Source organism: Schistocerca nitens, chromosome 5, assembly GCF_023898315.1.
Source record: "Schistocerca nitens isolate TAMUIC-IGC-003100 chromosome 5, iqSchNite1.1, whole genome shotgun sequence".
Classification (NCBI taxonomy): Eukaryota; Metazoa; Arthropoda; class Insecta; order Orthoptera; family Acrididae; genus Schistocerca; species Schistocerca nitens.
The window spans coordinates 431933418-431956763 of record NC_064618.1 but is presented as its reverse complement, the minus strand read 5'-3'; positions in this window follow the sequence as shown (position 1 = coordinate 431956763).

The window sequence follows — 23346 nt, the reverse complement described above, 5'->3', positions numbered from 1 at the left end:
ATTGTTAAGTTGATGAACACTGGTCCTAGTAAGTAATAGTTCCTTACTGTTGTAAAGCGAAACACATCGACTGGCTTAAACACCCCTGATTGGGAAGAAAAGTATTTATATTTATATGCTTTTTATTGTAAACAACATTATGTACCATACTATAAAGAAAAAATAAAACATAAAAATGGCTGTATGTGAAGTTTATTCAGTTTTTTGTCTCTCTTGTATAGTTGATTCGTGTGTACACTTACCTCTTTAAAAACAAACGGTCCAATTGTCAAGCACTAGTACAAGCAGAAATTAGTCACTTGGCGTGCTTGCAGAATGCGTCATTAGTAACAATCGTATACCACAGAACGATCTACTGTTGTTACATACACATTCTGTAATGGAAATCCAATGAAGTCAGTCAGCATCACTGAACACGTGACGATCTTACATTGGAACTTTGAGGTAGATTAAAACTAACTGTGTGTGGGAGCAGGGTTCGAAACTAGGACCTTTGACTTTCACGGGCAGATTCTCTACCCGGTCATGAGTTGTTCTTGTGTAGCTCACCCGGTAGAGCACTTGCCCGTGGAAAGGAAAGGTGACAGGTACGCGTCGAAGCCTGGCAAAAGTTTTGATGTGCTAAGAAGTTTCAGATCAGCTGTTGAGAGAAAATTCACTTTGGAAACAATTTTTCTTTGGTCTGCTCATAAACAGTTGCATAGGCTATCACATCACTATATTTATGCAAGCAGTTGAAAATGGGATGATAAGAGCTGACATGTGGGAGTGATATATGATACAGGTCTCATAATGAACCACTTCCATAACTGTGGGAAAAAAACAACAGCGTGTAAAGCAGAGTAGTGATATACGTGTGGAAATCTAAGTCACTAAAAAACAGACTCTTCTTCACAACAGCTCAGTGAAACGCACAAAGAAACAGATCCATTACATCAGTTTATGATTCAATAGAAAATATAAATGTTCCCAATTTTTGTTCGGGTGTTTATTGCTTATGGGAGTACTGGCCCGCTCATCATGAGGCAGTCCACGTTGACAACTTTAGTTGCCTAAGGACAAAATAGGGCAGAAGTGACATTAGCTAATACCGGGGGTGAGATTTCGCTTTATATTTTTTATGGATGTGTTGGAAAGGATGATTCGAAGACTGCTAAACAACGAGGTGTGAAACATGAGTCGAAGAAATGAGACGTACTGACGTGTTTTCTGGGTCTACGAAAAATGAGGATAGAGAGTGAGGCATATCAAAAGATATTGTAAGAGTCCTCTACGACCAACAACTCTGATTCAACATGGCTCAGTGAATCCGTTCGGTAACTCCTGGGTTATATCGATCAACTTCACGTATGCCTGATTACTGTGTTGTATTTGTGCGCTAAATGGCCTTTTAAATTATTCTCCGTACTTAACGGTACGTCGACTGTATAAAGTAGAAAAGTAGAAAATAAGCTTATGCTAAAGAATTAAAAGCTTGTCTCGACACTAGCCGTAATGCTATAGATCTTGATGTCGCCGCAAAGTTGGAAGTCATGAATTCTAACGCTGCTACGCTACGTGCGCAAGTGAAGACTCACAGACCAGGATACCCCATTCGTCCATTTCTAACGGGATAGTGAACCCAGGAGAACCGATTTCTAAATATTTACTGCAATGGTTGCAACAAAACGTTATTTTTGAAGAAAATTTTGCTATTCGTAATAGGGAAGATACTGTTAGCCAATTATGTGACAAAACTTCTCCCTCCGTCTGCGTCCTGTTGTATTAGATGTTAAAAATCTTTATACGAATCTTCCCATTAATGAGATTATTACATTTATTGAAAACAATCTTCGTAGACCCGGATCACAGTAGATGAGAGCACTGAAACCATCACACTTCTTAAATTAATAACATGTTTTATAAGCAACAAAAGAACAGCCACAGGTAGCTGTCTGGTGGGCTTTATTACTGAAGGTTTCGTTAATCGTCTAGAAGGTGACTATCTTAAGATTTATACAGGTAGATTTAAGCATTTACTTTTCTATAGGCGTTACGCCGATCACATTTTAATCATCTTTGACGGTGCTATGGACGAGGTCCAGTGTATACTTTAATTAGCTACACCCTCAGACTATGTATGACAACAAGATTCTCTGTTACTTAGATCAACAGTTACAACTATAGGAAGGTAGTGTCAAATTTGACATCCTTCGCAAACCAACAACTAGCGATTCCATTATTCAATCCTCTTCTCGTCATTCATATCGTCATAAGATATGGAGAAAAAATTACCTAAGCTTAAGCATATTGCCATTAGCAACCAATACAGCCCTAACGTTATAGATGATCTGTATCAACAAAACACTGATCTTGATAAATCTTAATCTCCATTAAGTCTGTTACCCAAGGAAACTAGATTTATTAAAATCCCTTTTATAGGCACTTGCATATTTAAAAAATACATTGTGGATGTCGCCTCTTCGTCGACAATCAGAATCTAGCATCGGTACAACCATAATGAAATCTCTGCTAAAAAAAAAAGAAGAAAAATAAAACCACTGAATCCGGGGTTTACAGAATAGAATGCGTCGACTTCTAAGCTTAATATGTGGACCAGACTTTCAGGAAATTTCGAACCAGATTTAGTGAACATTTACTTGGCAACCACGGAAAGTTAAACAGAATTCGGCCTTTTAAAAGCACCTAAAATCTAGTGGGTACCGCCCCCCGACTTTGAACAATTTACGTGTATCACATACCGCTAGTGAAGGGAAAAGGCTAAATCGTTTAGAGGAAACTAAGATTCTGAAACACTCCGGTACAGGGAAATGTATTTTATTGAACGATCAGTTGGTTAGTAGAAACCAATCTTATTTTGGTAGTATGGTACCCACTATTCCAATCCACCAATAGGTTTTATTGTGAATGTGACGCTACCTGTATTTTAAATTCCTTATCATTTAACTGGTTTTATCGGTCTGTCTAATGTTTTACTGCTTGACAGTTTTAAAATTTTTTTAAAAAATTTCCGCCTTATAGATATATTTTTATCCGTACTAATTTCTAGTTTTTTCAGCTATTTTATTAGCATTTTGCACTACATTCCATTTTTAATAAATCACTGTCTTACCTAATTTGTCTTCCGCATATGTAACTTAGTTACATAATCGCTTTTTGTAAGCACGCTGGTTAGCCAACGCCATCTACCTTTACTGTCTACTACTTCGGTCGTATAATATTGCCTCTGCGGCTCTATGTCTTTGTGGCCGGTTCGGAGGGATGACATTTCCTGTTTTCGACCGCATTAACTATTATTTGTCAGCTGTATGTAAAGCTCCATGCGGTGTACACCGGAAAGCGGTTACCTCCCTGTTACGAAACATTTCTTAAATTTTTCTTCGTTTGTTACCGATTTCCTGTCCAGCAGACGCTGTAGTTATACTTGGCATTGAATTGGCGGTTCCAGGTTTCATAATGCTTTTATTGAACACATGATGATAGGATGATGGCTCCTTATAAAATTTTATCTTAATACCGTACGCGGGTGTTAATGGAACGATGTTGGTTTTCCACATTAATTTTTACTTAAGTTCACGGTCATGGTTAATTGTAGAGATAACTACACAGCCGGGAACTTTGCCTCTTATGTATTTTTATTTTAACTCCATTTCCTCATCTTAATCTGCATATGGTTCAAATGGCTCTAAGCACTGTGGGACTTAACATCTGAGGTCATCAGTCCCCTACACTTAGATCTACTTAAGCCTAACTAACCTAAGGACATCACACACATCCACGCCCGAGGCAGGATTCGAACCAGCGACCATTGCAGCAGCGCGGTTCCGGACTGAAGCGCCTAGAACCGCTCGGCCGCAGCAGCCGGCTAATCCGCATATCTCTCACTATTTTTACCCTTATGTCAATCTTATGATGTCCCAAAATGGTGATACGCGTCATTTCCTGTAAGTAAAAATGGTTTTGCAAAGCCGGCCGGTGTGGCCGTGCGGTTCTAGGCGCTACAGTCTGGAACCGAGCGACCGCTACGGTCGCAGGTTCGAATCCTGCCTCGGGCATGGATGTGTGTGATGTCCTTAGGTTGGTTAGGTTTAATTAGTTCTAAGTTCTAGGCGACTGATGACCTCAGAAGTTAAGTCGCATAGTGCTCAGAGCCATTTTTGGTTTTGCAACCGGCAATTTCTTATTTCAAGAAAATGAGTTACTTAAAGACGGAATATTTAGCTGCTCCAATATTTCAGTACTTACTGTTGAGATGTAGGTTTATTCTTCGTTCTATGACTTCTTCGAGGCATGGATGAGACAAAAATGATTGAGCGAGGGAAGTATTTCTGTAATTTTTTATTGCACAGCCTTTAATTATTTTTTCCTTCGGTCGTGACATGTCTAACTCCTACCGTACGAAGAACCTGGAATTAAAAGTTTCCTTTAGTTTCCAAAGAAGAAATATGTCCGATTTTATAGTCCTATGCGACGTTCTTCTTCGATTAAGGACCAATTCTGTTGTAATTCAATCATTATTTGTCGTCCAAATGAATTCTGAATAATTTATTATTCACACCGTTCATTTTCAGAACCGTTGGTTTCTACCTTCCACGTTTGTGGACCTCATTACGATTTATTTTTCTTCATTTTGCACTCTGCGCAAGGCGACCAATTCTGTCCTCATTAGGGAGTCATCAGCCAACGGTGTCTGCTGGCGTCTTTTGTCGAATGCGACAAGATCAAAATTCAGGTCTAAGGTAGAGACACGCATGTGTAGATCATTCTTGAGAGCTGGTGCCCCAGTGGCGAGCTCTAGGAGCTCATTATACTTCTGCAGACAATTACTATAACGAACGAATCTGGAGACATCCGTCTGCGAAGGTAAGGAATAACTAAAGCTGATAGTTGCTGTCTTTAGAACACTGGTTTACGTGGAATAGTTGTCATACGCTAACACGAATTGTCATTACGAAGCAGTTGTAAGCGAAATCGTCGCACATTAAATAAATAATAATCATCAAAGCATATGTTCAGTTTTGTGGTGAAAGATAGATCTAATGTATTCTAGCAGGACATTTGTTGGCCTTCTACAAGATTTAAACATTATTTTTCCTTTATGTTGCATTCAAGAAATAGATCTTCACCCACCAAAATTCTGACTGTGATTGTTTCTGCAGTGCTTTCATACGGATGCTAAAAAGTAGTAGCTGATCTGCACAGAAATATGCTTGCAAAGAAAAGAAGCACAGTATTCTAAATTATGCTTTAACCAAAATCGTATCCTCTATTGCATTTTCTGTGAGGGGGGATGTTTTTAAAAGAATATTAGCGGCAAGAGCGCTAAAGAGTCAGACAACCGCAGTGCGATACTTGTTTATACTGTGAAGGGCCCGAGAAACACATCGACATTAGTTGCAGTTTGCATTAGTTACTCATTATATCTCTTACGTTTGTTGTTATGGTCTTCAGTCCTGAGACTGGTTTGATGCAGCTCTCCATGATACTCTGTCCTGTGCAAGTTTCTTCATCTCCCAGTACTTACTGCAACCTACATCCTTCTGAATCTGCCTAGTGCATTCATCTCTTTGTCTCCCTCTACGATTTTTACCCTCCACGCTGCCCTCCAATGCTAAATTTGTGATTCCTTGATGCCTCAGAACATGTCCTACCAACCAGTCCCTTCTTCTTGTCAAGTTGTGCCACAAACTCCTCTCCTCCCGAATTCTATTCAATACCTCCTCATTATTTATGTGATCTACCCACCTAATCTTCAGCAGTCTTCTGTAGCACCACATTTCGAAAGCTTCTATTCTCTCCTTGTCCAAACTATTTATCGTCCATGTTTCACTTCCATACATGGTTACACTCCATATAATTACTTTCAGAAACGACTGCCTGACATTTAAATCTATACTCTATGTTAACAAATTCCTCTTCTTCAGAAACGCTTTCCTTGCCATTGCGAGTCTACATTTTATATCCTCTCTACTTCGACCATCATCAGTTATTTTGCTCCCCAAATAGCAAAACTCCTTTACTACTTTAAGTGTCTCATTTCCTAATATAATTCCCTCAGCATCACCCAACTTAATTCGACTACATTCCATTATCCTCGTTTTGCTTTTGTTGATGTTCATCATATATCCTCCTTTCGAGACATTGTCCATTCCGTTCAACTGCTCTTCCAAGTCCTTTGCTGTCTCTGACAGAATTACAATGTTATCGGCGAACCTCAAAGTCTTTATTTCTTCTCCATGGATTTTAATACCTACTCCGAATTTTTCTTTTGTATCCTTTACTACTTGCTCAATATACAGATTGAATAACATTTGGGAGAGGCTACAACCTTGTATCACTCCCTTCCCAACCGCTGCTTCCCTTTCATGCCCCTCGACTCTTATAACTGCCATCTGGTTTCTGAATAAATTGTAAATAGCCTTTCGCTCCCTGTATTTTACCCCTGCCATCTTTAAAATTTGAAAGAGAATATTCCAGTCAACATTGTCAATAACCATCTTAGAAAAATGATAATCAATTTCTAAATGCGGTAGGACTTCTCAAACTATTAATTCATTCCCCGTATGGTTTAAAACCAACTTGTGTCTGCACTACTGTTCCGTATCTTCAGCTACCAATTGCGAATACCCCCTGGGTTGAGTACTGTTTCGTATCTGTTGCTAACGACTGCAATTACAGTTGCGTACCTCGACTTCACCATATAGACTCGCACACAGTGCTAAAGTTAGAAGTATGCGCGTATATCTGGTTTGCAGCGACTAACGGTCCTTGCGATTAACTTGTCCGCCAGCTGTAAAACACCTGCTTTACACTGCTCCAAGTCACACATCTGTGACTCTCCCCCCTACACGTGGTGTTGGAGCAGCCGTTACAAGAACCCACCTTATTAGTCATTCCGGGCTGAGTAGTTGGACGTGTTTACTGGTCATTTGTGCTCTGGCTGGTGCTAATGGAAGATTTCTATTGAGAAAACACCATGGAACAAGGTCAATGTGTAAATTCAGATTCTAAAGCTCTATTCACACAGGGACGGGCGCTTTGCCAAATAAAGTGGCGTTTCGCTTCTTCTACATTCACTTCATGACGAGAACGCCATAGCACGGAAGAAAGTGTGCTGCAGAAAACGGTAAACTTTTCTAACCTCCTGTTCCCTGACGAGCAGATTTTTGTTTTGTAAGGGCCCTCGTTTTACTTTTCAAACTATCTTTCAACGAAACAGTTCTTACTTCCAGCGAATTAAGAGACTTGCACTCGATTTTGTGAGTTTTAAAATTCAGTCTCTCTTAAGATACTGTTATCTGTGTTCAGAGAGACATTCGGCCTTGTAGTTGCCGATGCAACTCACTCCATACGTAAATTTCTAATAGAATATTCTACATTTACGTAACACAAAATTCCAAGTACTCGCCGTATTTTTTCAAGGTATGGTTCGAAAATTAGTTTCCTTATTTAAATTTTTAATATTTAACGAACTGTTCTCGTTTAGGCGTAAAAGGTTTTTATGTTAACGCAATTAGCCTAGCTGCACGCTGAATTATTTTATTTATTTACGTGCGGTGGTGAAACGCAAATCTGTTCATTTTCGCAGATGTGTTAGATAGTACCTTCTTATCGTTATTGAACAGTTATTATCTTCTTTCCGCTCTTTTGTAATTGTGAGTTTACGTGTAAACAAGTGTAAGGGTAGATTTCAATTCTGTTGTATCATATTATCAGTATATCTAATACACTGAAGCGCCGAAGAAACTGGTATAGGCATACACATTCAAATACAGAGATATGTAAACAGGCAGAATACGACGCTGCGGTCGACAATGCCTACATACGACAGCAATTGTCTGGTGCAGTTGTAGATCGGTTACTGCTGCTACAATGGCAGGATATCAAGATTTAAGTGAGTTTGAACGTTACAGTCGACGCACGAGCGATGTCTGTGGTAGCGATGAATAGGGGATTTTCCCGTACGACCATTTCACGAGTGTACCGTGAATATCAGGAATCGAGTAAAGCGTCAGATATCCGACATCACTGTGGCCGGAAAAAGATCCTGCAAGGACGGCACCAACGACGACTGAAGAGAATCGTTCCCCGTGAGAGAAGCGCAACCCTTGTGCAAATTGTCGCAGATTTCAGTGCTGGGCCATGCATAAGTGTTAGTGTGAATCATCGCACAATTTCCGAGTTACACTTTTGCAAGTTCAGGTGTCCATTAGATTTAAGAATCATTTAGCTTGTCGGTTCTTTTACCGCGTTCAGAGGCTTACTGCAGTCCTCACGTGGTACATTCAGAATAGTAGAAGAGTAGGAATGGGCTTGTGTCTCAACTCTACGGAATAAAGGTGCTGTGTGACACCGTAGACGGTATGTGACAAGAAGACCGGTCATGCATTTCATTTCCTACTAAGAGATCGATAGACCTGTCTCAAGCATAGAAAAATGGAACATTTGTGGTAAGTTCTATAGGACCAAATTGCTACGGTCATCTGTTCCTAAGCTTACACACTACTTAATATGAATTTAACTTGCGCTAAGAACAACATCCACACCCATGCCCAAGGGAGGACTCGAACCTCCGACGAGGGGACCCGCGCGAACCGTGGCAAGGCGCCCAAGACCGCACGGCTACCCCGCGCGTCACAGGCATAGAAAATGTGCACTTTGGGGATCAGCAGCGAGGTACACCTTCCAGCAATCATAGCGCAGGTGCAGCCAGAAACGCTGAACAACAAGATCAACGAAAACCATGGCCCGTGGTTCGGATTATTATTTTTTTTTTTTCAATAAGGAAGGACATGTAGTACGAGATTGCCCGTTGCCTCAAGAACGAGGGACGGGTGGGGCATAGGGGGTAGAATTTACGGCAGGAGAGGACGGAGTAGGCTACTTCAAGAGTAACAGTGACGTAAAAGTAAAGGAGGCTGCCGCCCACATCTTCATTTTGTGGCAGTTACTGTTAATCATGAACCGGCAGTTGTTCAGTTGGATTCAGGGGGCAATAATTCTCTCACTATCACTGGTATAAGAGGCTCGTTAGAATCTATAAGGTATGTGAACTTCAGGGGTACTTCACGGCTTGTGAGTGTGTCGACGGTAGACCTCTGCCGTTTGTAGGGAAGGTAACTCTATTAAGGTCCAGGAATTCTCGTGGTAGATTGAGTTCGCCGTGGTAAAGGAATTAAGCACGGAGGTTTCATTGGACTACAACTTTTTGCAAATGATTGGGTACATATTGAATTACGTTGACCAGGTGATTTATTTTAAGTCTGGAAGTGATTTTGCTTGTGCTGACGCCGGTGTGAGAACGGGGAGCGCTCGTTGGAGAGGAAGGAAGTAGAATTTGGTGTATTGCATCTGGACCTAGGGCAGGGTGTGGCACTGTTAACCGTGTTGAGACAATATCCGGTGTTACCGACTGACAGGTGAAGAGTGACCGACAGAATACATTAGACCAACTAAGTAGCTGACCAAGTTCCGGTAACGCAGTTCCCTATCGCCTGTCTCCTCCCAAGATGAGGGACGTGCGAAAAATTGTTAATCAGCTGCTCACTGATGGAGTCATTCAACTTTCAAATTACGTTTTTTGGATTAAATGTGACGAGCTCCTACCTCTAACTTCAAGCGTTTTCTACCAGATTAAGATCAGTGTCTTTTTATTCTGTGACTGACAGTTAAATATTTCCCATGCAGTGACAGTTACATGATAAAAAAAATGGTTCAAATGGCTCTGAGCACTATGGGACTTAACATCTGAGGTCATCAGTCCCCTAGAACTTAGCGGTCGCGCGGTTTCAGACTGAAGTGCTTAGAACTGCTCGGCCACACAGGCCGGCAGTTACATGATCAAGTGCAAATAATGTGATTTGTAGTAAACACTACCATGTTTGTTTCCTTGGTGTTTCTGGCTAGATGAGACATTTTAATATCGTGGTAATGTTATTGCTCCCAAAAGCGCTGCCACGTCGAGCACCTTGTATCTTAGAAGGTGACGTTTCGCGTTTGTGAATGGCACGCTCTTAGTTAACCAACTGACAACGATGTATTCGGATCTGTTGCTAGAGGTATCTACAATGCTTGTTTAATGGTACATTCGACATAGTTACATGACTTTTAGGTTTTTGGCCTAGTATTTGCTACCGTGAATTGTTGTGTTTTTTTTTTCAAAAGCACTTGTGAATGGACCGTATCCGAAACGAGCAGTGCAAATGAAATATTCTAAACTGCAGCCGGCCGCTGTGGCCGAGCGGTTCTAGTCACTGCAGTCCGGAACAGCGCTGCTGCTACGGTCGCAGATTCGAATCCTGCCTCGGGCATGGCTGTGTATGATGTCCTTAGGTTAGTTAGGTTTAAGTAGTTCTAAGTCTAGGGTGCCGCGCGGGATTAGCCGAGCGGTCTCGGGCGCTGCAGTCATGGACTGTGCGGCTAGTCCCGGTGGAGGATCCAGTCCTCCCTCGGGCATGGGTGTGTGTGTTTGTCCTTAGGATAATTTAGGTTGAGTAGTGTGTAAGCTTAGGGACTGATGACCTTAGCAGTTCAGTCCCATAGGATTTCACACTCTAGGGCACTGATGACCTCAGACGTTGCGTCCCGTAGTGCTTAGAGCCATTTGAACCATCTTTTTAAACTGCAGCTGTGTCAAATAATGTTCTTTTTCCGGTTGTTCTAGGCTCTGAAATCTTAGACAACTGCGAAGGAAGCATGCATAAATATATGTTACTGTAACTGTAAGATAGCAGTTTTCAGGAAGGAATACTTACCGACCCTTGCATGACCCCAGAATCCGCTTTGGGATTCTTATAAATTAGGAGGCCCGTAGCAAGCGACGTCGTTACCGGAGAGCGGCTCGCCTCCGACCCTACCCTCGCTGTATTCAACGCGAGGCCAGTTATTTAGTGACCTCAGGGAAAATCTTTTGATGAGGGGGGTGCCCCCCTCCCCTCTTTGTCTCCGGCGTCTCGCTCTTTTTCACCAGAAGGCTTTTGCGCAGATTTTCATCTCTTTAACGAACGGCGGGAGTTACTTAAATCCCTCGCCACTAGTTTTTCGCTCTGTGGGGTCTGACATCGGCCGGGGCTTAGGCGCGCCAGCGGCAGCGGCTGCAGCTGGATTTCCATGTCCCCCCCACTTCCTCCCCCCCCCCCCCCTTGTGAAAACGGTCGTTAATGCAGTTATGACGCGCGGCTTGTATTACGGGCCACCCGGGCGCGTATTTCACTTAAAATGGCAGGGGCGGGCCGCGGCTGGGGGGTCCCAGAACCACGCACTGCAGGCGACGGCGGGCTTTTACATCCGCTGCGACGCGAACGGGATGAGGCGCGTTAGCCGCTGAATGGGACCACGTCTTTGTACGCTCCTGGGCGACACATTTACTGCTGTACGGCGAGAGTCGTAAAGGCTGCGCGGGCGCGGAATGTCGGTGCCTGCCGCTCTTGTCCGGCGAGCATCACTGCTGGGGCGACACTTTCGGCATTAGCAGGTCTGTGAAAGAGTGGGCGCAGCTGACGGGACGGCGACAGGCAGATTCCGATAAGAAATACTTTAGCTGAAGATCGGTTGCTTAACGTATGTCTTGTGTGAGAACCTCTCCCAAGTAATGTAATGTTGTAATAATTGCCTTACTGCATTTACGACACCGTAGCAGCTAGCCATAGTGGACAAAAAGCTTATTCACTTTTTGATGAAAGTTGTCACTGCTGCACTCTTGTTGTTGTGGTATTCAGTCCTGAGACTGGTTTGATGCAGCTCTCCATGCTACTCTATCCTGTGCAAGCTTCTTCATCTCCCAGTACCTACTGCAACCTACATCCTTCTGAATCTGCTTGGTGTATTCATCTCTTGGTCTCCCTCTACGATTTTTACTCTCCACGCTGCCCTCCAATGCTAAATTTGTGATCCCTTGATGCCTCAAAACATGTCCCACCAACCGATCCCTTCTTCTAGTCAAGTTGTGCCACAAACTTCTCTTCTCCCCAATCCTATTCAGTACCTCCTCATTAGTTACGTGATCTACCCACCTTATCTTCAGCATTCTTCTGTAGCACCACATTTCGAAAGCTCCTATTCTGTTCTTGTCCAAACTAGTTATCGTCCATGTTTCACTTCCATACATGGCTACACTCCATACAAATACTTTCAGAAACGACTTCCTGACACTTAAATCTATACTCGATGTTAACAAATTTCTCTTCTTCAGAAACTCTTTCCTTGCCATTGCCAGTCTACATTTTATATCCTCTCTACTTCGACCATCATCAGTTATTTTACTCCCTAAATAGCAAAACTCCTTTACTACTTTAAGTGTCTTATTTCCTAATCTAATTCCCTCAGAATCATCCGATTTAATTTGACTACATTCCATTATCCTCGTTTTGCTTTTGTTGATGTTCATCTTATATCCTCCTTTCAAGACACTGTCCATTCCGTTCAACTGCTCTTCCAAGTCCTTTGCTGTCTCTGACAGAATTACAATGTCATCGGCGAACCTCAAAGTTTTGACTTCTTCTCCATGAATTTTAATACCTACTCAGAATTTTTCTTTTGTTTCCTTTACTGCTTGCTCAATATACAGATTGAATAACATCGGGGAGAGGCTACAACCCTGTCTCACTCCTTTCCCAACCACTGCTTCCCTTTCATGCCCCTCGACTCTTATAACTGCCATCTGGTTTCTGTACAAATTGTAAATAGCCTTTCGCTCCCTGTATTTTACCCCTGCCACCTTCAGAATTTGAAAGAGGGAATTCCAGTTAACGTTGTCAAAAGCTTTATGTAAGTCTACAAATGCTAGAAACGTAGGTTTGCCTTTTCTTAATCTTTCTTCTAAGATAAGTCGTAAGGTTAGTATTGCCTCACGTCTTACTATGTACTAAATAGCACTACATCCTAGCTTCGTACACAAAACGATCCAAAAAAACTTCGCATGCAAAAATAGTCTGTATTTATAACTTACCTGTCATTTAAACCAACTACAAGTGTGTGTTAATGTTAAATACATATGAGCCATGCTCACGATGCTTAGCGTGCGATCGCTGGCGGCTTTCGGAGAGAGAGGACGTAGTAGCGTAGGGGCAGAATGTGGTAGGTGGCCCGCGTGGACGGCCGCTGGGGTTGTATTGTACGGTGAGCTGTTTTGGGGTGGGAAGCCACGCCTCGTCGCGGTCCGTGTTGCGACTCATCCAGAAGGGCGGTGAAGCGATGTGCCTGGAGGCATGATGTTCTTCCTTAAGTATTATCGAGTTCCCGGCTTCTTGTGGTAAGATTGCTCTTTCCTTATGCATTCTTCCCCCCCCCCCCCTTTAAAGAGGACGTGGTGGTTTTTAAACTGTGGCCGTTGGTCTGTGAAACTGTGGCCGTTGGTATTCGAAGCTGCCTCACGAAGACTAGACTCTTGGTTGCTAGTATGTGTCGGTTGTTTGCTATTTATTTTGCTGCCCGCAAGGTTGCACCGGCGAGTTTGCCTCCCGGTAGAGGGACATTGAGTGTTCAGTGAGGGTACAGTTGAAATTACTGTTATTACCAAATACGTCATTGCTCTGTGATTATTAAACACTGTTGGCAAGATTACTACATTTCGACAGAGCGCCGTTAATATTCCTGTTGTTGTTAACATGCACCACTGAATAACAATTTGTTTAACGACAAGCAACAAGAAGAGCCTTTCGACAGTACGCTGTTGAGTGTTCAATGAACGTACGGTTAAAATTTCTGTTATAGCCAAATATGTCGTTACTCTGTGATTATTAATAACATGGCAAGATTACTACCTTTCGTCAGAGCGCCGTTGATATTTACTGTTGTTATTAACATGCTCCGGGGCTTTCGTCAGAGCGCCGTTGAGTGCTCGATCAGCGTACTGTTGAAAATACTATAATTACCAAATGTTTGATAGCCACTAGCACTTGTACTCTGGGCTTGTGACTTGGTTGCTTACATAGTTTTAGTTCTTTAAAATATTGCTCTTTAAGCTCCTTTGATGTACGAGTCTGTTGGGTCGCAGCAGATCTGGCGACTATTAGCGTTGTCAGCAAGGTAACATAATTCTAGTTTTATATACTGTATTTATTGCTGTTTAAGCTTCCTTATTTTTAATGTATGTATATGCTGGGTCGCAGCAGGTCTGGCGACTAAGTATTACTGTTGTCAGTAACACCTGCAACTTGTTGCTTCAACGATTATCTTGTTGTAGTCCTTTATCTATGTCTGTTAATATTTAAAAGGTAAAATAACTCTGAGCATTGAATAGTCTTACCGGCAGCAGGTTTACCTGTTAGCTTACGGCCATCAGCTGTAGTATTCTGGGCTTGTTGCTTGGTTGATTACATTTTTCTAGTTCTATGTTCATACGTTCATACGTTCATACGTTTAATCTATCATTATTGAGAATTGTACCCCGGTTGTTAGTTTCCTAGTGACCATAATTTTGGTATATCCTATTATATACACTCTTCCGACTTAAGGTTTGGGAAGACAAGAAACGTTTGTACTTATGATCATTGCAGGGCCGACATTGGTTTCCGATGTTCCGCACCCAACCGTGATCCTGTACCCTATACCTCGGGCGCGTATTTGGGTTGAGAGAGTTGCCTATTCTGAGGCGCGCCACTCGCTTTCTCTGTATTGCTCGGTACCCCGGAACTTACGCGTAGCCCTCCAACTCCCATTCCTGCTTAACGATAAATCCAGACTTGAGTAGGACCGTATCAACGTATGTCTTAGATTTGTGCAAAAGTTCGTAGCTCTTCTCCGTAACTAACAGACACACATAACTGAGGTTTTAGCCATCAGTAATATATTCACCTTCAATATTTACAACAGTCTGCCGACGCTAGGGAAGCTTTTCTATTCCGCGACTGTAGAAATCACGTGGTTTTGATGCGAAGAACTCATCGAATCATCTTCCGAGCGCATTTTCATCCAGAAAGGACGTTTCTTAAGGCTGTTCGATAGAGAGCGGGAAAGGTGAAAATCTGAGGACGCAAGATCAGCTGAATAAGTCGGGTGTGGAAAGATTTCCCAGCACGACTACTGTGTATTGTTTTAGCAGAATGCGAGCGGGCGTTATCGTGGAGTAGCATCACTTCACGCAATCTTCCTGGTCGTTGTTCTTGGACTGCGTCTGCGAAACGATTCGGTCGTTGACGATAAATCTCATCAGTGATGGTTACGCTTCGGGGAAGCTTTGGTTTAAATGGCTCTGGGTACTATGGGACTTAACAATGGAGGTCATCAGTCCCCTAGACTTAGAACTACTTAAACCTAACTAACCTAAGGACATCACACACATCCATACCCGAGGGAGGATTCGAACCTGTGACGGTAGCAGCAGGGCGATTCCTAACAGAAGCGCCTAGAACCGCTCGGCCACAACTGTCGGCCTCGGGGAAGCAATTCGTAATACACCACATGACGCATAACAATACGTTTAGCGCATGTACACAGGTCTCTGTACAGGGATCTGTTGTTTTATTTGGGCTCATCCATTCCTTCCTTTTCCTGACGTTAGCATAATGACACCACTTCTCGTCACTTGTAAAGGTACAGGGTCGGAATGGTTGGTGTTGTTCGCGAGCCAGTTAATGACGAGCAAACAGAGATGCACATACGGCCTCCCACCGATTTTTGTAATTTTGGTATGCGGTACCCATACATCCGATTTTTGAAACTTCCCCATCATACGCAATTGTCACATGATGGCGGGAAGATCACAGTTCATAACATTTGCAAGTTCTCGATTCTACTGACAAGGATCGTAGTGGTTTAATATCTTTAAACGATCTTCATAAAGCCCCGTAGGTCCTCCTGAATGTGGGGCGTCAATACGATCCTCGTTAAAAACAAAAAAAAGCATTCTGTTGCCTTGCTCTGTTCAACGGCATTATCCTCACACACGGCGCAAGCGTCTATGACTGCCTCCGCTCCTGTCACCGATGTACTGAACTCAGACACAAGAATATGACGCAAATGATCCGATTTCTCCACATGGCACTCCATTTTCTATCGTACACAGCTCCATTCATTATCTACAAATTACAAACTGATAATATGTAACTCAAATAGCAACAATGGACTACAAATAAAAATGGACAATCTATAAATAAACCCATATAAACTAGAGTACCAAAATAAAAAAAAACAAAAAAGGTGCGAACTTATGCACTAACCTCATATACTGGACCTTCGTCCCAGTGATGTTGGTTGCAGAATATTTCGCAGATTTTGTAATTTTTCATCGTCGAAACTACATTTCCGTTATTATTATTCTTGCTATTATTCACTAATGAAACTATGGCGTGAAACTGAATTTTGTGGCACGCTTCTCTCGCCGCCTGTCCAGGTGGTTGCACATGCGTTGGTCTGGCATCCGGAAGTCTCACGAGAGTGTACGCTTGGCAACGTGTGGTTTGGAGCAGTACCACTGTGGGATTTTCTGCAGCAGTGCGACTCAGTGATGGGCAGTCTACTGTATGGAGAAGTACGGCTAAAAGCACCATACGTGAGTTCCATGGCTGCTCAGGAAGAAGGTGACAATGCTGAGGCACCATGCCGAGAGCCAGGCATTGGTGCGACAGCTGGGGTTCTGTCTGCAGGCTGGCCATAGTGGTAGTCAGTGGCGTTGAGCAGACAAAACGTCAGCTGCATGACCCACTGCCAGTGGCCGCAGGTGTCCAGCAGCTGACTAGTTGCTAGGAGGAGATACCGCAATGTTAGCAGCACTTTGTTTCGTAAGAATAGAAGTTGAAGTAAGGAATAAAAAGTTGTGTAAACGACAGGACCTGAACAAGCGTTTCCTATTTACTAGGCAGATGTGTTATCTACTACACCACCCTGACATTGTGGCTCACCTAGTTGCATGGACTATCCTAGTCGAATGCCCCCCTAATAAAAACTTCAGTTCACATCTCAGCTTATCTTGTTTTACTCATTCTCAGATCAGTATTACCAAGGCTCTCCGATTTTGGGATAGCACCCCTTAGCAGAGGGAGACACCAAAGCTGAGACTGCCATAGCGGCGCCACCGCCAGAAACGGAGGGCGACTTCTTCACACTCCGCGCTGCGGCGCGCTATTCAAAACAGCAATTTTTTACCACGGCCCACATGCTGTTAAAACTGAGAAAACTGTGACGTTAAAACAAACGCCCGTTTTAAAGTTTGTTAGTGCACAACAAAGCCGGTGGTTTAATAATAGCTCACAAAATGAACACCAAAAAAGGTTGAATATGGGTAGTAGCTTTGAAGGGGCAGATAGCCGCATGGTTACAAAGTACATCCCAACAGGGGCAAGGCAATGAAGCAATGCGTAAGAGAATAGAGCAATGCGAAGTTGTTGGGGGCTAAGTACTCCTTCATTCACGAGAAAATAGAACTGTACTGTGTGTACCAGAACATTCGATCCGATCTCGCTGCAGCTAACCTCATAGCCCCATTTTCGGAAAAAAAATCGAGAGTGTATCTATTTTTGCTAGCGAAGTGAACGCTGTCGCTAATTTAGGAAAACAGAATAAACGTCCTCAAATATGACAAGATTATAGTTAGTGGGTGGCACGAAAACGTACGTTATATACCACAAGATCCTCAGTAAGGCCCAAACGTTTGATGAACCGGCAGCGTTGGCGGAAGTAGAACAACGCGAGGTTCTGTAGAAGAAACTCAATGGACTATCACAGAAGAACGGCGAATCAGTGAAATCCTTCTCTGATAGGATTAGGAAACTCAACTCGCAAATGCATGAAATAATGCAGAATGCGGAGGCTGATAGACTGATTCTGCGTGAGGCGGGGGATAGGACTCTGAGATTCTTTCTGTGGGATGTATGTCAATGAGGATCAGAATGGAGAATCTAGGTGACTTACCTGCTGCCATTAAGATTGCTACGCAACTGGAGGAGACCGACACTGCTACACGAAGACAGAGTGATCAAGTGTTTTTTCTTCTGATATGAAGAATTTTACTTGTGGGCGCATGGGTCTTATCAGGAAACTATGTCGTCAGCCTATTATAATGAATGTGGGGAGCTGGCCACAAAGCGAGTAACTGTTGGAAGAAGACGTGGAAAGCAACGCCCTAACAAACAATCGTTAAAGTGTAAGGGATGGGGGGGGGGGAGGGGTGTCTCATCCGTCGGACGACATTCCCAGTAGAGCATAGACCTGCAGAAACGTATGCAGAGACAGAGTGCTACTTGCAAGGCAAAGTAAACGGTACAGAACATAAATTGCACTATGCAGGTCGCAGTTGTCAGTGTGTCAATAGTCAGTGTGGATCCCTTGCGAAGAAGGAGACAGCTGTCTCTACAGTATATTTTACGCAGTGTAGGTGATAATGACGTGAAGTCATTGGCGACAACGCTGTTCAGTTTTAACGTGAGAAACAAGTGTTTTCGAAGCATGTAGCAGTATTGCCGCGCTTTGGCGAGGGGAGTTGTGCGATCCTGGGACTCGACTTCCTTGCTAATCATGACGCGCAAATTGCAGCGTGCAGTTGACATTATATCCTCTAGGGGGGACAGCTACAAGTGCTGCACTGTTGCAAGGTTGAACTATCAGGAAGGTGATGCCCACGAAACTGAGGACACAGCCTCTCTAAAGATCACTTCGCGTGGTATGATACCGCAAGGTACAGAGAAGAGATTTTTATATGTTGTAGAGACATTGTAAACTAATGAAAAAATCACACTGTATTGTACGCAGAAGTGCAGTACGCGTCAGTGACGTGAAAGAAGATTTTATGGTCCCATTAATTCTTGATAATTTTGGCAGGGACGAAGTGAGTCTACCAAAGGATTCAATAATTGCTAATCTGGATGTTTTGGGCGAAAATGACAGACAGGTGAAGTGAGGATCTCTGCCGCAAACAAACCGTGTATGCGTCTACATGAAGTGAGAAAGTGAAAGATTTTCTGGGAAATAGTGAAGCAATGGAAGCTTTGTTACTGCAATCCATAGTTTTGTTTGAACCGAGTGGTCAGTTACCAGCAAAACCACTCATGGAATGCAGAATCTACCCTCACATCCACATGGATACCCTGCAAATCACATTTCAGTCTCTGGCAGAGGGTTCATCGAGCCACCTTCACAATTCTCTATTATACCATTGTCGTATATCTTTGCGTACGAGTTCTGATTTCTCTCATTTTATCATGGTGATCGATTCACCCAATGTAGGTCGGTGTCAAAAATATATTTTCGCATTCGGAGGAGAACGATGGTGATTGGAATTTCGTGAGAAGATTCCGCCGCAACGAAAAAGACCTTCGTTTTAACGATGTCCACCCCAAATCCTGTATCATTTCAGTGACACTCTCTCCCCTATTTCGCGAGAATACAAAACGTGCTGCCCTTCTTTGAACTTTTTCGATGTACTCCGTCAATCCTATCTGGCAAGGATCTCACACCGCACAGAAGTATTCTAAAATAGGACGGATAGGCGTAATGTAGTCGGTCTCCTAAGTAGATCTGTTACATTTTCTGAGTGTCCTGGCACTTTTCTCACATTTTATATATTGTCCTTCCAATTTAAGTTGTTCATAATAGTAATTCCTAGGTATTCACTTGAATTTGCGACCTTTAGATTTGACTCATTTGTCGTGTAACCGAAGTTTAACGGATTCCTTTTAGCACTCATGCGGATGACCTCACAATTTTCGTTATTTACTGTCATTTGCCGATTTTCGCGCCGTACAGATATCTTTTCTAAATCATTTTGCAATTTGTTTTGGTCTTCTGATTTTATTAGTCGATAAACGACAGCGTCATCTGCAAACAATCTAAGACGGCTTCTCAGATTGTTTTCCAAATCGTTTATATAGATAAGGAACATCAAAGGGCCTATAACACTACCTTGAGCAACGCTAAAAACCACTTTTGTTTAACCCGATGACTTTCTGTCAATTACTGTGAACAGCGTTCGATATTTTAAAACGAGCAATTGCATGAGACCCAGCTTTCCAAGTCCCTGGTTTTCAAAAAGAATTTATTCTGTATTGTGTTTAAAAAATACGGCTCTGGGGGTTTTCCTAGGACAGACTATAGATGGAAAAGTGGCATCCTCTAGCGTACGCATCCCGACAGTTGAGCAAAGCAGAGCTAAAATATTCCATGACTGAGAAGGAGAGGCTAGCAGTAATCTATGGCATTACACAATTCCGCTGTTGTTTATGTGGCTGAAAGTTTAAAGTAGTGACAGATTACGATGCTCTCGAATGGTTATTAGGATTGAAGGACCCTTGCAGCAGATAATGAAGGTGGGCACTCCATTTGAGTGAATCTGATTATGAGGTAATACACAATCCAGCAGAAAGGCGTGTTAACGTCGACAGTTCGAGCAGTAAAACTGCAGTTCTACAAACAATGGGCAGCAGCGTTGCTGAATGGCGAAAGACTCAAGCTGGAGGTACTGACTGTCAACAATTCAAGTCGCAACCTCAGTTCATAACGCACGACGACTTGCTGTGAGGATCAGTAAAGTGTGGATTACGAGTGGCAACATTCCAGAACGAAGTCTTGGCACAGGCACAAACCCATATGTCGTCAGGTCACGGTGGGCGAAGAGCAGCTAATAGATGAATTACCGACAAATTTAAGAGGACGCCTAGAAAACGAGATGTCGAGTTACATGCCAGGAATTGCGAACCTTGTATACAATGAGCTGATCTTAACTACCGACCGATTCTGTGACATCTACCGGAAGCGTCTAAGCCATTTTAAATACCTGGGACAAACATCTTAGGCGCATTTACTAAAACACAAGCAGGAAATAAATGCATATTGACTATAAGCGACCATGTCTTGCGTTATATAGTAATGTTTGCAATTCCTGGTCAAAATCGGAATAAGTTGTTTAAGCATCAGTAAATAATTGGTTGCTCACATTTGACATCCCGGACACATTACTTACATGTCAGATCTTATAAAGCAGTTGCCTCGACTGCTCCGAATTCACAATTTGCGATCAAGCCGCTTCCACCCTCAATCAAATGGAAGAACTGAGAGAATTAATCATTCTACTTTGAATATTTTGAGCTATTATGTTAGCAGTAATCCTGAAAATTAGGATGTATATTTAAATTTTGCAACCTCCTCTAGAGTAAATGGGTAGGTAACATTGTTGTGTGCCATGGGTCCTCAAGCTGTTCTCGTAGTGTGGTGTGTTGTTCCTGATGAGTGGTCATGACATCTTCGGGGAGGAGTTTATCAGCAAGTATTTTGCTGTCTGCCTACATTCTGGTGTCATGGACCGATCTTCCTGCTTTTGAAGTATGAATGGATTTTGATTTTTTTCAGTCGGTGTTTTTTTTTTGGTTCTCCATACATGTTTTTTTGTGTTTAGTGTTGTCACGATATGCACCCAGTGTTTATTTCTTGGTAATAGTTGTTTTAAAAGTTTCCTTCGCTAGTCTTTATGCCGCTAGTCTCACAAGCAACCCCTTGAGTGTGGGGTCGTAAGTTCAATGTTCAGTAAGGCTCATTTGAAAGTGTTGTGTTAATAGTCATGACAGTAAAAATTGTAACTGGTTATCATTCACCATATGCATCCGGAAGGCGACAGAAAATGACTGTCTAGGAGGTGCAGAGATCAATGTTCTTTGAGATGTATGTCTTACACGTCACAGAATGGACAACTTCGACATTCAAGAAATGTTCAAAACAAACTATTAACTTTCACTATAAACACCGAATAAAAAATAACGGGCCACAGTAATGACAAAGGTGCGTACTGTCAAGAGACGCCAACTCCTTGGGAGTTACAAACAGTACAGCTATTTATTCACCTTAATGACTGTATACAGAATGATGTTGGTGTAACGGGGTGATGAGCACCGGTGGAATGTGATGACATGCAACCAAAAGTGGAACAGACTGTCGTAGAGCTTATCGTGAAACTGGCTACCCTTAAAGGCATAGCTGCAGCTAGTGCGATAATGTGTCTTATAGCCACGGAGAAAAGAAACATCCTGAGGCTGAATTCGTACAGTGGTTCCAAGTGATATGAGCTGCAATGTCACACACTTTTCAGGTAGGATAGTTTGCTTAGAAGGAGCTGAAATGTAAGTCCAGGATGGCTTGCCATGAAGGGCAACAAAACGGAGTGTAGAATATCGGCGCCATGCTGCTGTGGTGTCAGGGTGCCTCAGTCACTACCAAAGGGGTCCAGCAATGAAAATGACTGTCACTCCAGGCCATCATTCCTGCTTGTCGTGGCTTACGGCGGGCTACAGTCCGGTTGGTATCCCACCTCCAGCTGAGGCGATTCCAGACGCATCTTCGCTGGTCATCGGTGCTCATTTCAAAGGTAATTTCATCACAGAAGACAGCTCTTCTCCAGTTAATGAGATTCCAGGCCGAATGTGCCCGACACCGATGCAAACGAGCTTGTTCCTGTATAGAGATCAATGGCAGGCGGCGCAAAGACACTGTGAGCTCAGTCCCCTTTCTGTGAGACGCCTATTAATGGTCGTTGTGGTAACTGAAAGACCAGATGCACATCGGATCGACGATAATGGTGAATCCGGTGTTCCGGGTGCCTTTCTGACGACTGCTTGGTCCTCACGTTCTGTCGCCTTATAACTCTAATACAACGTTTGTTATATCATTATGCAGTTTACCTTTCGCGGGAAAGTGCTATACAATCTGAGCTACCCAAGAACGGAAGAAAGGATAATGCGGAGACATGGCTCAGCCACAGCCTGGTGGATGTTTCCGGTATGAGATGACTGGTCCCGAGTTCGAGTCTAGGCCCGGCCAACAGTTTTAATCTGCCAGAAAGTTTCATATCAGCACACACTCCACTGCAGAGTGAGAATCTCATTCTGCAGCTTACCTAGTGACGATAAGATTTTTGTCCTGTCACAAGGAAGCCAAATATAGCACTCACTGCTCAATAGATAGTACTGGCACAATGTGTATTACCAAATATGGTATTACGTTGCAGTAAATATTACCCTCCGGGAGGATTTAAGTAAATTGACCGTGGGTAACCAAATGATTTGGATTATCGAACCTCAATTTAGTATAACAGTAGAAAACCGAAATTTAACGATTTAAATTTGGAAAACTTCTTAATTAACCGAGTTTACTTAAATGAAATAAAATACGTTCGCCAGCCTAATTAGGCACAGTAATACGAAACAAACTTTTAAAGAATCTATATTAAATTTTGATAAAGGAGAGCTACCATTACTTATTTCCCAGAGAAGTGCAATGAAACTCTACTATAATGAGATAAGTGGTACAGTGATGTTAGCAGTTGTAAATAGTATATGCAAGTTCTCACGGAAATAGTTAACAATTTTATGTCTTTTCTACAGAAAAACTTTGTCTTATGTAAATTATCTTATCAAATTTGTGAAAGTC